This window comes from Stenella coeruleoalba (genome assembly GCF_951394435.1).
Source record: "Stenella coeruleoalba genome assembly, chromosome: 19".
Lineage (NCBI taxonomy): Eukaryota > Metazoa > Chordata > Mammalia > Artiodactyla > Delphinidae > Stenella > Stenella coeruleoalba.
Window position 1 is genome coordinate 58,637,906 of NC_137165.1, and position 13,107 is coordinate 58,651,012.

General features: G+C 41.2%; 1 protein-coding gene across 11 annotated transcripts in view; it reads right to left on the minus strand.

The window, feature by feature from the left end:
• Window positions 1-13,107, minus strand: part of KCNJ16 (potassium inwardly rectifying channel subfamily J member 16) — a 453,090-nt gene that overhangs the window by 438,120 nt on the left and 1,863 nt on the right. The window lies entirely within an intron of this gene.

Sequence of the window (13,107 nt, forward strand, 5' to 3'; positions counted from 1 at the left end):
AGTAAGGATCAAGACATAAAAATAACAGCTGCGACAGATCATTGGGGCAAAATTTCCTCCAGGGCTGAGTTCCAAAGACCAACTTGAACTAAACTGATTTTCTCTTACTGGGCATCATTTCAGATGACACCCTCCTCCAGGCACAATGCTCAGGAGTGTTTCTCCTACCCTGTGTTGTGCACAAAATGCGTAACTCTGGAGGGAAACTGCTCCTCAGCCCTCACATTGTTGGGGTTGTCTGGGCATTTCAACATCTACAGGAACACTCTGCGTAACACAAAGAACTGCCAAACATTGCCACCAACACTTTTCCAAATATACATCTGAATCACTGGGGTAAGAATTGTAAGATTGCAGAAATAAAGTCTTCACGTCCAGGATAGTTTCCAAGGCGATATTTGGAACCATGATAAAAATCCAGATAATCATTGTGATATTAAACAAATTGGAGAAATGTCCAATAGGTTGACTGACTCAATGGTAAGATAACAAGGAAAACCCAACACATGGACAGGTGGACACGGGTGGGTGCGCATTTCTTGCTCAGAGGTGCAGAGCAGGATTTCCTCCAGGAAGTGTCTCTAGACTTCTTCCATTATCCACCTCCCAGAGACTTTACAACACAGGAGGAGAGAACGGGACAGTCACGGAGGAGCTTCTTTGGCCAGGCATGAGGGTACCACGAGAGCACTTCTGCTCACGTCCCATTGGCTAAAACTGGTCAATGGCTCCAACTTACAAGCAAACAAGGGTGACAAATGGAAGCAACGGAGCACTGCTTTTGCCATTTGGTAGTTCTGTGACCTGAGATAAATTACATTACTTCATTACTTCCCTGGGCACTAAATACTTCTGCCACCAGTATCTCTTTTGTTTAACTATTTAATAAAAACCTGTAACCCTCTATCAAGACTGCTATTTCATAGACAATGGAATTTAAAAGATAATGAAATGGAACAGATAATAGATAATGGAACATATCAAGTTTACTCCACGAGACAGTGAATTTTTTCCCAAATTTTTAGGGAATTGACTTCCCTGGTCTATGCTGAGACACATCCTACAAATGTCACAATGCACTTTGGTATTAAATCTCTAGCCTTTGAGAAGGTTCGTGTAAAATTTCTTTGTGACAGAAATGACAGCAAGGGTTGATTTTGTTGTTCTTGTTGATGTGACGTGTGGTGGAAGTGGGGGGGAGTTGGTTGCCTTTATATTTTTATGATAACTGAGTTTGGAAAACTACTCAGTGACAAGTAAACAGAATACCACTGTCACCATAATAATATTCCAAGAGAAGTTAATAAATTTCTGACATTCCAAGGTGTGAAAGGAAGCAATCTGACGTCTGAAAGCCGGAAAAAAACAGTTTCTTGGCCCATGCTGTTCACACATGCCGAGGTCACCTACAAAGTTATCAGGACTTAAAAATAAATGCAATTAAAAGTCTATTTTGTATCCTAAAGCACGTAAAGCCTTGAACATTTTCCCTCCCTAGTTTGAAAGTCCTCAGTAAGACTCTATCACACTAAGGTGGCTGTTTAATTCAGGTAAACACTAGATTTACAGAGTGATTTGCAAACAAACATGCCGCCCCCTATACAAACTAAAAACCATGAAAAGGGAGTCCTGAGAGTCTTCACTCAAAGCTGCAAAAATGATGCAAAGTCATTACTCAAAAAAATCTAGATTAAATGAAAGGAAAATCCTTACTAGGACCAATGTCACACAGAAGCAAAGGAAGGAAAACAAGCTTTGCCTCGAAATTCACATGTTTCCGTGGTGTAAAAATTACATCTCTAGGGATGACGGTGGTTTTAACTTGTTAAACCTCCATAAATAAATAAAAGTCCCTCTTATGATTCAGAGAGTCCCAGGAAGGTTTTGCTAGATAAGCAGAGAACACATTCCTGAAATTTCACCATGAAGCATTTTTTAAAAATTAAGCTTCACCTTCATAGGCAAGTAATCTCTCCCTCTTTCTCTCCCTCTCTCCCTCCTTCTCTCCCTCCCTCTCACTCTCACTCACACACACACTTATTGGAATAACATCTTATGTCATTGGTGAATTATTACTTGGGATGTTTTTAATGTATATGTACTGTGGCAAACGGGAAAGATTCTAATATGAGGCAGCCAAAAGGAAGAGGTACTAGGAAAGAGGTAGAAAAAAGAAGAAAACACTGAGGGTGTGAAATGATGGAAAGTGTTCCAGCACATCTTTTATCTGTCTCCTGCTCTCACCATTTGTTAGTTCTGTGACCGAGATAAATTACATTACTCCATCCAGCCCCTGGTTGACCCCCTCTAACATGGGAATGCTAGTACAGATCTTATAAGATACATCGGAGAACTAAATAACATAATATGTATAAAATGACACAGAGTTGACCAAAGATTTTTCTCATTTTTCTTCTCTCAAGGACAGACCATCAATATCATTGTGAAAATCTTCTGACCACCCACATATGTGTCAAACAATAGATTGAAACTGAGTACTAACTGAAACACACAGAATTAAGTGAGGAGTCATTGGCTGGTAAAAAAGTAAAGAGTGAGTGAGAAAAACAAGATCACTGTAAGGCTGGGTCATTTAGTAGGACACACTGACACATAACTGGCCAAGAGGCTCTTTCCCCCAGACCCAACTTCAAGTCATGAAAGAGGAACCAGTTGGAAAATCTATGCTTGTCATGTGGCTTCAAATTATCCTCAGGAAATCCACAAACATGGTGATCTAACAGACTCGTGACTTGGGTAAGTTATTTACCTCTTCTCAGTCTTGCTTTCCTCGTATACAAAGTGATCATGATTGTGAAAATGAGGGGAATCTATAGAGATCCTCGTACAGAAGAATGTCCCCTGATTCAATCCTTCCCTCACTTCATGCACAACCGAGAAAGATGCTGAAACAGAGAACAGATGGGCAGTTCCTTGGTATCTATCCTTAGAGCCACTTCTGCAGGGCATTTATTAATTGGAAGGAAGATTAGTGAAAAAGATCTTCTGGTCTGGTCATTCTCTCCTTTAGCAGAACTAAACTGACTGTTTCCAGTTCATTTTGGAGATGAAAGCAAAAAAGGAAACTAACCTAGGGTTAGGACTGAACTTAGGGTTCAGTCCAGTGCTGAACCCTAAGACCTAAGCCCACTGTATTTCATTGAACAATGCTGTGAAGTAGATATTATTATTCTCATATACAAACTTGGGCAAGTGATTTAACCTTTCTGAGTCTCCGTCAATACGAGACAGAGGAGAGGATTCAACTTGTTCTGCCTGGCTCCAAAACCTGTCTGGAAACAAGCTTTACATCCAGCGACAAGGTAAGCCATCGAATGGAAAACACAAAAAGCAGAAATCATAAAAGACTAATAGGTGTGGCTACTTAAAAAAAAAAGAAATAAAAGTGTACGGCAACAAAAAAGCCATTATAAGGTTGAAAGACAAATGGCAAACTGGAAAGTTACCTGCACACAGAAGACAAAAAAACTAATATCCAATAGAAAAATGGTTCTTATGAGTCAATTAGTGAAAGATAACCTCACAGGGGAAAAATGGAAAAAGATAAAAATAATCATTTCCTTAAGGACAAAATATAAATAGCTCATTAATACACGTAAGAACATTCCAGCTACCCAATAACAAAGATGGTCAGAAAGATAAAGATTAAGAAGATGAACCCTCCATTGGCAAGAGTTTGAGGAAACGAAAATTTTCACATACTTTTGAAGAAATTGTAAGTGGCTACAGTCTTCTGGGAGATGGACTGTCAACGTATATCAAAACTTTAAATGTGTATGCCTTTGCATCAGTAATTTCACATATATAACTTAATTTGAAGAATAATGATAGAAAAATTCACTAAAGTACAAGGAAATTATTTGCAGTAATATTGATGAACAAAAAAAAAAAAAAAAAAAAAGAAAAGAAAAGTTCATCAAAAAGCAATTGTTTGAATTTTAATAGCCCTGTAATGGATTCCTGGATTGAAAAGGATATAGGGTACTCATACATTTTCCACTTTTGTTTTTATATCTTTCTCTTCTGTTTGAATTATCTATACACATACATTCAGTTCAAAATCAGGGATAACAAACTATGATTTTCAAGCCCTTTAATACACCTTGCCCTTTACAATTTACAAAGCACCTTCCCCTATTTTATTCCATAGTAAAAACTAGGTCTCCAGTCCAAGGAAGCCATTGTTTCACATAGTTTTATGCCAAAAGCAATCATTTCTCTCTTTGCCTGTGAATTTCTTTTAATTACTTCAAAAAAAGGAAGTAGGCTACTCAAATTCACGCAGATGTTTGCATCCAGCAAGCACGATCAAAAGGAGAGAAAAATGTGGTTTTCTTTTATTTCACTGCCCTTGCAAGTCTTCATGACCCTTTGAAAGGACAGCTGCCTGTTCCAGACAACTGCTCTGCTCAGTACACAAGGAAGAGATGCAACCTGCTCCTAAGTGCGGCTGTTTTCGGGACCAGGGAATAGACATTTTCAGCATCTTCCCCAGGCTCCACTGGGCAGGCCTTTCATGTGAGCAGGAAGGAAAAGGCTGACAACTTTCTCGTCTTTATGGAAGGTGGACTTTATTTCCAGCTCTTGGGTCGAAAGGTGGCGGAAAGAAAACAAAACCACCAAGAGATAAAGGCTAAAAATAATGTCCTGTGGGGTGAATCAACACGGTTTGGGACCCTGAAGGCAGCAGCAAGGCGAGGATGTGCGTAGGGCTAAATCTGCGTCATCCTTAACAGGTGGTCGTGACCAGAATCAAGACGCCTGGGCCAGAGAGGAAAGGGATCTGCAAACAGGTGTGCTGGAGGGAAGGCGTGGGGGGAGGAGAGGAAGAAGCCATTTAAACAGCCTGGGCTTAGAGCCCAGACACTTTCCCAGCAGTTCACCTCTGGGAGAGCCCGAGGGCTGGGCATGGGCGGGGAAGGAGCTAAATTTGATCCCGGGGTTTTGTGGTTTGGGTGATGCACTTGGAGTTTAAAATAGAAATAGATGTGTTTATGCAGTTGGGCTTTCTTTCTCTTTACATTTCATTGTCACTTTAGAAGAAATAAATCTATGATTCACAGACTAATGCCCCCCCCCTCAAAAAAAGGAGCTCTCATTGGGTGATTTCCTATTTTATAAGAAGCAATGGGAGGATGGGTTCAAAAATCACCCTAAAGACATCCATTCTAGACTTCTGAGAATGAAGATGATTTATTTTATTTCTATAGCTCTTTAATTGTGCTTTTAGAATTTTCTAATTCCTTTAGAAGGTACTTGTAGAACATTTTAGTTTGGACTTACAATAACCATCCTGGGAGACAGATAAGCTGGCTATAACCATATTTTACAAGTTAGGAAACTGAGGTCAGATAAATTAAAGGATTGTATGCGTCCTAATTAAAACAGCCAGATTTTGTTTGGTCAGCAAAAGGTTTGGCTTGATCAATAGCTTAAATGAGTTTTATTATTTTGTTTTATTACAAAGTTATACAGGTTTTCTAAAATTTTAAAACTATATTCATCAACAGGAAGGAAACAAAAAGTCATCTGTAACCTTACTTTGAGGATAGTCACTATCACGTTTTTTAATTTCCCTCCATGCTTTTGAAAATGTATATACATATGCACATTCATTATTTACTTTTATAAAAAGGGGATCGTATTATACATTTTTTTTTTTTTTTTTTTTTTTGGCTGTATGCGGGCCTCTCTCTGTTGTGGCCTCTCCCGTTGCGGAGCACAAGCTCCGGACGCGCAGGCTCAGAGGCCATGGCTCACGGGCCTAGCCGCTCCGCGGCATGTGGGATCTTCCCGGACTGGGGCACGAACCTGTATCCCCTGCATCGGCAGGCGGACTCGCAACCACTGCGCCACCAGGGAAGCCCCTATACATTCTATTTTTAATCATATATCTATATATTATGACTGCTATCTCCTATCATAGCACCTTACTATATGATGCATAATTATGCATAATTATATATAATAAATTAATTATAACTTTTTAAAAAAGGATTGTACGTATCCTTATAGACTAAGCTATAATAATCACATACATACAGAGGCCAGTGAGATCATTATTTCTCTAACTGTAGCCTTGGGCAGACCTCCAAATGGGAAAGCTGGCATTAGATGCCGAGGAGCATGGTGCAAACACTAATACTGAACACAAGAAGCGTGAAAGAGAATCTAGCCTACATAGACTTAGTGACAAGGTAGATCCCTCAAGTGACAAGCTAGATCCCTTAGGGAAACTCTGGACCAGTTTCCCTAAAGAGGTAATAATTTTTGAACAAGACATTCATGTCCTCTTGCCCACCCTCCCCTTGGGACCAGCTGGATGAAGCCATAAAAGATATAATCTATGGCTCAGCATCAGGCTGTGAGCTGAAAAAACGGCAGACTCTAGAGCCCAAAGCAAAACTTGGGGTCACCAAAGCGAGGCCAAGACAGGGGCAGATTCTGGAGTCGACAGGAGTTGAATCCAAAGGACAGCGGAGCTGGGAATCTGACTTGGAACTGACAGGAGGCGACATGTGGACAGGTAGGAACCCTGGAGAGGCCAGAAGGGGACTCAGGAACACCAGCAACAAAGCTGTCCAGCAAGGGTCTAGGACGCAGACAAGAAGGATGGGCAAGGAGCCAAGTTCCAGCAGTCCCAAGGCCAGAGCCCCATGGCGAGCCAGCCTCTGTATTCCCTCCTGATGTGTTAGATGTTTCTGAGAAGGCAGGATGTGGTCCTGAATGTTATCTGACTTGGGACTTTCAGTAGAGATAAGTGGAAGGCCCTGCCTGAAGAGGATGGGGTGGGAAGGGAGGTAGTTCAGCAGCTCCTGATCATTCACTGTCACATTCCCAACAGCACGTGGCAGGACTGAAAGTGCACAGTAAGTACTCCATAAACACTTGTTGATTACCTGATCAATGGTGGGGAGTTGTCTGTTTGTTTGTCTCTTATAAACAAAAATGAATCAAGCCTGTTCAAGTGCCCCTTGCTCAAACTAGCACGGCAAATCAAAAAGGACTCCAAAGGGGCCAATTCCTTTGCACAGGGCTGAGCTGAGCCCCATGGGTGCAAGAGCATTCTTGTTCCTACACCTGGGTAACTGGAAATGCCGTACCTCTTTGCCAGGGAATAGGCAATGATCCCCTGCCAGATTATGAGCAACACAAGAATTTACCATGATGGTACGACTTCAAGCAGCGCTCAGGAAGTTAGCATGAGTACAATCAAAGTTGGATATTTCCAGAAAGAATCACCCCACTCCATAACAGCAGTCCCCAACACACCTTCTTTCCCAGATAAGAAAGTCATCAAACGTCATCATCAAATTCCCCCAAAACTCCAAGTTACATCTGAGTGTCAAAATTCAAAGCCAATTAATCACTCTAATGAGAAATTTCTGACCTTTCAGAAATCTGAAATCCCCAAACGTGTTCGACCAGACCAGATGCACTCTGCCCTTAGAGATTTCAGGAGGGAGGGATTTATATTCAATTTTATCGTCGATTTTCGCCTGTACCCTTTGCTCTCACATCATCTGAACTAAACTCGCTCTTCTTTTTCAAATGGTGGCCACCAAGCGAAGTCACCGGGGCAACGCCCATTTTTCATTATTTTTGAAACATCTAATATTTATTTTATGACATAGAAGGTGTAGAGACTTAAATGAAATATCCCCCTCTGCATAGGTCATTGTGTAATAACACTACCTGTAATGCTTTCAACTTGGTAGCAGGCAAATGTTCCCTTTCTGCCAGATGAGAACATAAATCATTAAAACCCATGAACAAAATAAATATTTTAAAACCAGGTCATTTTAATCAGTGGGTCCTCTATTCTTTCACGGATGTTGTGATCAAATCATTATTCTCCATAATCGGATTTGTTCTTTTAATGACGTTAGGAGGAAAATCAACACCTTTTATGGCTGCTCAAATGATCCACACATGTTGTACCCGGATATCAGTCAAGTGTCAGCCACAGAACAAGAAGGCAACACAGTCATTAAAAATCAGAAATCAACATGAACACCTTTGGCTGTAAAGAACATGTTCTAAGCTTTGCCATAAACTAATGCCAAAACATTAAGTTTGCATAGGTGTTTCTATTAATCTACATATCTGTGAAGCACAATAAATAGAATTTTAGCAAAAGGAGGTATACCTGTATTGAAAACCAGAAATAATAAAAGGGTGGGTAGAAAAGAAAGTTCTCACTGAAGTCTAAAATATACATTAAAAATTACTTTTTCTCTCACCCTTACAGAAAGGAGAAAACAGAAAAATGTTAATATAATAATCTAACTGTCCTATACAAGCGGCCTCTGATTGGTCACACACAAATCAGTCAATACTCTAGTGGGGCCTCTCGGGCTAAGCAGGAGGTCTACTCACGCAAATAAACATCCAAAAAATGTGTCTGACAGTCCCAGCCCACCAATCTTAGACATTCCTGGAATATCATTTCTTCTCTCCCTGCCTGGGCAGAAAATAACTGAGAGCACACACCTGGAATCCACAACATTGTTCTTACTGGACAGGCGTCATCAGAAAAGCCTAGATATCCATTTATAGCAGAATGACTGCATACATAGAGTATTCCGTGGGATGCAGCACAGCAGTTTCAAACAAAACATGGTTCTGTATCAACTGACATGGAAAGAGCTTCATGAGACATTGGCCATGCTTCAAGCAAGTTTTAGTTCATGTGTGTGTTATGGTACCATTTACTGAAAGCCAAAATCACAAAAGAGCACAGAAACCAGCCAGAAGGATAAGCAGATCTGGAGAGAATGCTGGGATTGAGGGTAGCAACCAACAAGGCTGTGGCTTTATTTGTAAGTTTTTTCAAAGGAGAAAGTACTGATCCATTTCTTAAGCAAATACCCTCTGCTCCGGTCCCCTCCCCGACCTGGGATTTCTGCCCAGTCACAGGAGCCAATGAACAGAGCAGCCGCTCATGACGACACCCACCAAGCACCCATGACGGCCATGCAGCCCAGGTAGGACACACCACATGTGCCCCTCTTCTTGGGAGCTTTCTCTTAGCACTTAGCTCCAGCTTTTTTTTATTTTTTTATTTTTTTTTGGCTGCGTTGGGTCTTTGTTGCTGCGCGTGGGCTTTCTCTAGTTGCAGCGAGCGGGGGCTGCTCTTCGCTGCGGTGCGCAGGCTTCTCATTGCGGTGGCTTCTCTTGTGGCAGAGCACGGGCTCTAGGCGCGCGGGTTTCAGCAGCTGTGGCGCACGGGTCCAGTAGTTGTGGCTCACGGGCTCCAGAGCTCAGGCTCTGTAGTTGTGGCGCACGGGCTTAGTTTTAGCTCCAGCTTTTTAAAAGCTATTCCTAACCTGCAGAGTCAAATGGCTCTTGGTTTTATCTTTTTAACCCACTGCCTCCTAACTTTTGCGAGAATCCTCCATTTCAATCATTTTGTGGCTCCTGCTACAATTTTGCTGCTCGAAGACCCTCTGGGACTCCTCTGCTTGCCCTTTGCACCAGCATCTCCTTTTGGGAATTAACAAATCTTGCTGTAGCTTTCCCAAGCACGTAGAGCACTGCAGCTCATAAACTAGGATTAAAAACAACAACAAAAATCTATGCCTTTTTATTTCCTCCAGTTTACTAGGCTTCCCCATCGTAGAACGACCACATCAATAATTCATGATTGTCCAAGTAAACTAATAATGCAAACCACACTAACGAAACACTGTAAGTCTAGAACTGCACTAATGACCACGGAGTGGTCACAAAATTAATCATCTCTGAAATCTTCATCCAAAAACATCCACAGCACTTTATGGTTTTAAGATATCAAGAAGCTTCTGCCCTCTTCACAACCAGTTTGCTGGCTGCTCTCAGACAGCACAAATGGCCAGGATAGGAAGTGTGTGCTTCAAACTGGAAAATTACAAGTATGTGAACCAGCTTTTGAAATTCCCCTTTGCCCTGGACTAGAGCCAGGACACCAAGTCTTACACTTCCAGCCATGCATGGAAGATGTTTGGGGATTTTTCTAATCCAGGGCCCACAGGACTTTTTCTTGTTGCCTTCCAGGGGACAAGGCACTGAATGAAAGCATATCTTGCCCCAGTCTGACTTTTATGCATTTTTTATTTATTTAAATGTGTCATAACAGCTCCCCACATCTGCTAGTTTATTGCAGCCCGTTAAGAAATAGGATAAAAGATTCGAGCCCATCATTGCTTTTTCCATAAGGATTTAAATCACAAACCTGAAACACAAGGAATCTCCAGAAGGTCCAAAACGGAGCAGTTTTCAAAGACAGGTAACAGCAGAAAAGCCCCACCAAACCTGACAACTCCCCATACGTGAGCTTACTGATGTGAAAACACTCTGTCAACTCTAAAGAGCTTTGCAAGTGCGCCACCAAACCTGACAGCGCACCATACGTGAGCTTACTGATGTGAAAACACTTTGTCAACTCTAAAGAGCTTTGCAAACGTTCAAGACATCATTTTCAAGGCTACAATGAAAGGTCTAGCAAGGACTTCGACCTAAGCATATTGTATAGCATGTAATGTAGTGCTGGCAGGCACACGTGATTTTGTTTAATTACTACTCACTGTTGTTGATAGGAATAATAGATGGAGTAATTGTCTGTGGGCCAAACACTAACATTTGATATGGATTTTCCAGGAAGAACTTCCAGTTTTCCCAGCCTGTTTCCTATCCCTCCTCCCCTTGGGCCCCGAAGTGGCACAGGGTGACTGAAGTAGATCACGTGTCTGTCGCACTGTGTGTGTGCAAACCAGCATGTGTAGACACCACACTCCTCTTTAAGGAATTTACACCAAACGATGGTAAGGAAGGAGCAAAGCTGCATGTCGGAGCTGACTTCCAATCAGGATATCCTACCTGGAAGCAAGCCAGCTTCCGCTCCTTTGAATTAAGCCAGAAAGACGTGACCTTTCTTACAAATGAATGTACAACCCTTTGGCAAGACCACTGTGGACTTCTGCCTTGAATACAATTCTATGTCATTTGGTAACAAGTGAATTCCTGAAAGAGACCTTTGGTTCTGCAATGAAGTTGGACTCTTCAAAATGGCAGCATTAAACTGCCTGGTTATTCTTCTTAAACAATTCACTTTTAGATATTTTAACTTTAATGATTATACTCAGGAATAGTAAATGAAACTGGGCAATCTCATACACTGCTCCTGATAGAATGTTAAAGATTTAAATGCTATTTAAAATATTCTTAACCTTTAACATAGAAATCCTACTTCTAGGAATTTATCCTAAGTAAACATCGGTCACGTCACAAAGATGCGGCTACAAGACACTTTTATAAAATAATTAATAAGAAGGAAAAATTGAAAAACACCTTATCCAATAATAATGGCCAGTGACAAGAATATATTTATTCAATCATATACTCTGCAGTTATTAAAGGATGGGTATGCTTATTAAGAGAAAGAAAAGCAAAAATGTTTCATTTTTGTAAATATATATTTTGTAAACTTTATATATTATATAAATTTATATATTGTGTGTATTGGATGCATAAAGCAGAGAAAGACACACACACAAACACACACAAACATACTGAAAGTCCATTCCCCAAAATGTAAACACTATATGTTTTTTCTGAATGCTAGAATTAGAGGTGATTTTCATTTTCTTCTTCTTGCTTATCTGCATTTCCTTCATGAAAATCTCTTATTTTTATAATAATTTTTTATTATGTTAAAAAATTAGCAACCCAGAGAAGCAGAGGACAGTTTTGGGTTTGTTTTGATTATTACTATTTTTATTTTTTTCTGTTTCTGGTTCTTATTTATTTTTTGCTTGTTTGCTCATTGTTTTACAGGCCAGGCTATTCAAGATATGTGTAACTTCATAGACAAACGGGACCTCTCCGGAATAGAATTCCAGATTCTCCCATTTTGTTCATGTTTTCCTGCTGACCTGATGGAGCTGTTCTTACCTGCCTTTGGGGGAAGAAAACCACCTCGGGTTGGAAAGTCAAAATAACACAGAAGAGGTCTACCGCCTGGGCAAGGATTAAGGGTGTTGAATGGGCTGCTGTGAATACAACCGAAGTTCCAGACTGGCTGGCAGTCACCACACATCCCTCCGGTTCCATAATTGTATGTCCTTAGGCCATTGGGACGAGATCCTTACTCTGCCAGCCCCATGGCACTATGGGGGTAATTCTGCTAAAACACACGCACACACACACATACACACACACACAATTAAATTATCTTTTCATTTTCCAAACCAGGACCAAACATCACCCTGACAATGAACAGAGAGCCTCCAGCTACCGTCCTGTCATGCTACTAGAGACCATTCTTTCTGCTCAGAAAATTCCTTCTCACACAGAGAAGGTGAACTATTCTAATCTGTCGTTTTCTTCCTTTACATCATTTTTTCCTTTTAGGTCATTTCCAAAATAGAAAGGTAAGTACATGTTTTAAATCATCTGTGGCAGTGCCTTAAATTATGTCATTTCTTAAAGAAGAAGGAGGAGAAAGAGGAGAGGGAGGAGGAGGAGGAAAGAAAGAAAAGGGAGGGAATGGGGGTGGGGAGGAAAAGAGAGGAAAGGAACAGTGGGGGGAGGAAAAGAGAGGGGGGAAGGGAACAGTGGGGGAGGAAAAGAGGGGGGAAGGGAACAGTGAGGGAGGAAAAGAAAAGAGAGGAGGGGGAAGGGAACAGTAGGGGAGGAAAAGGAAAGAAAGGAGGAGGGAAGGGAACAGTAGGGGAGGAAAAGAAAGGAATAAAAAAAAGGAGGGGGGAATGGAACAGTAGGGGAGGAAAAGAAAAGGAGTAAAAGAAAGGAGGGGGGAAGAGAACAGTAGGGGAGGAAAAGAAAAGAAAGGAATAAAAGAAAGGAGGGGGAATGGAACAGTAGGGGAGGAAAAGAAAAGGAGTAAAAGAAAGGAGGGGGGAAGAGAACAGTAAGGGAGGAAAAGAAAAGAAAGGAGTAAAAGAAAGGAGGGGGGAAATGGAACAGTAGGGGAGGAAAAGAAAAGAAAGGAGTAAAAGAAAGGGGGGGGAAGGGAGGGGACGGGAGGAAAAACCATCAGTGATTATTTCCCTGGTTCCTTTTCTACTGAAGTTCACCGACGAAGGCTAC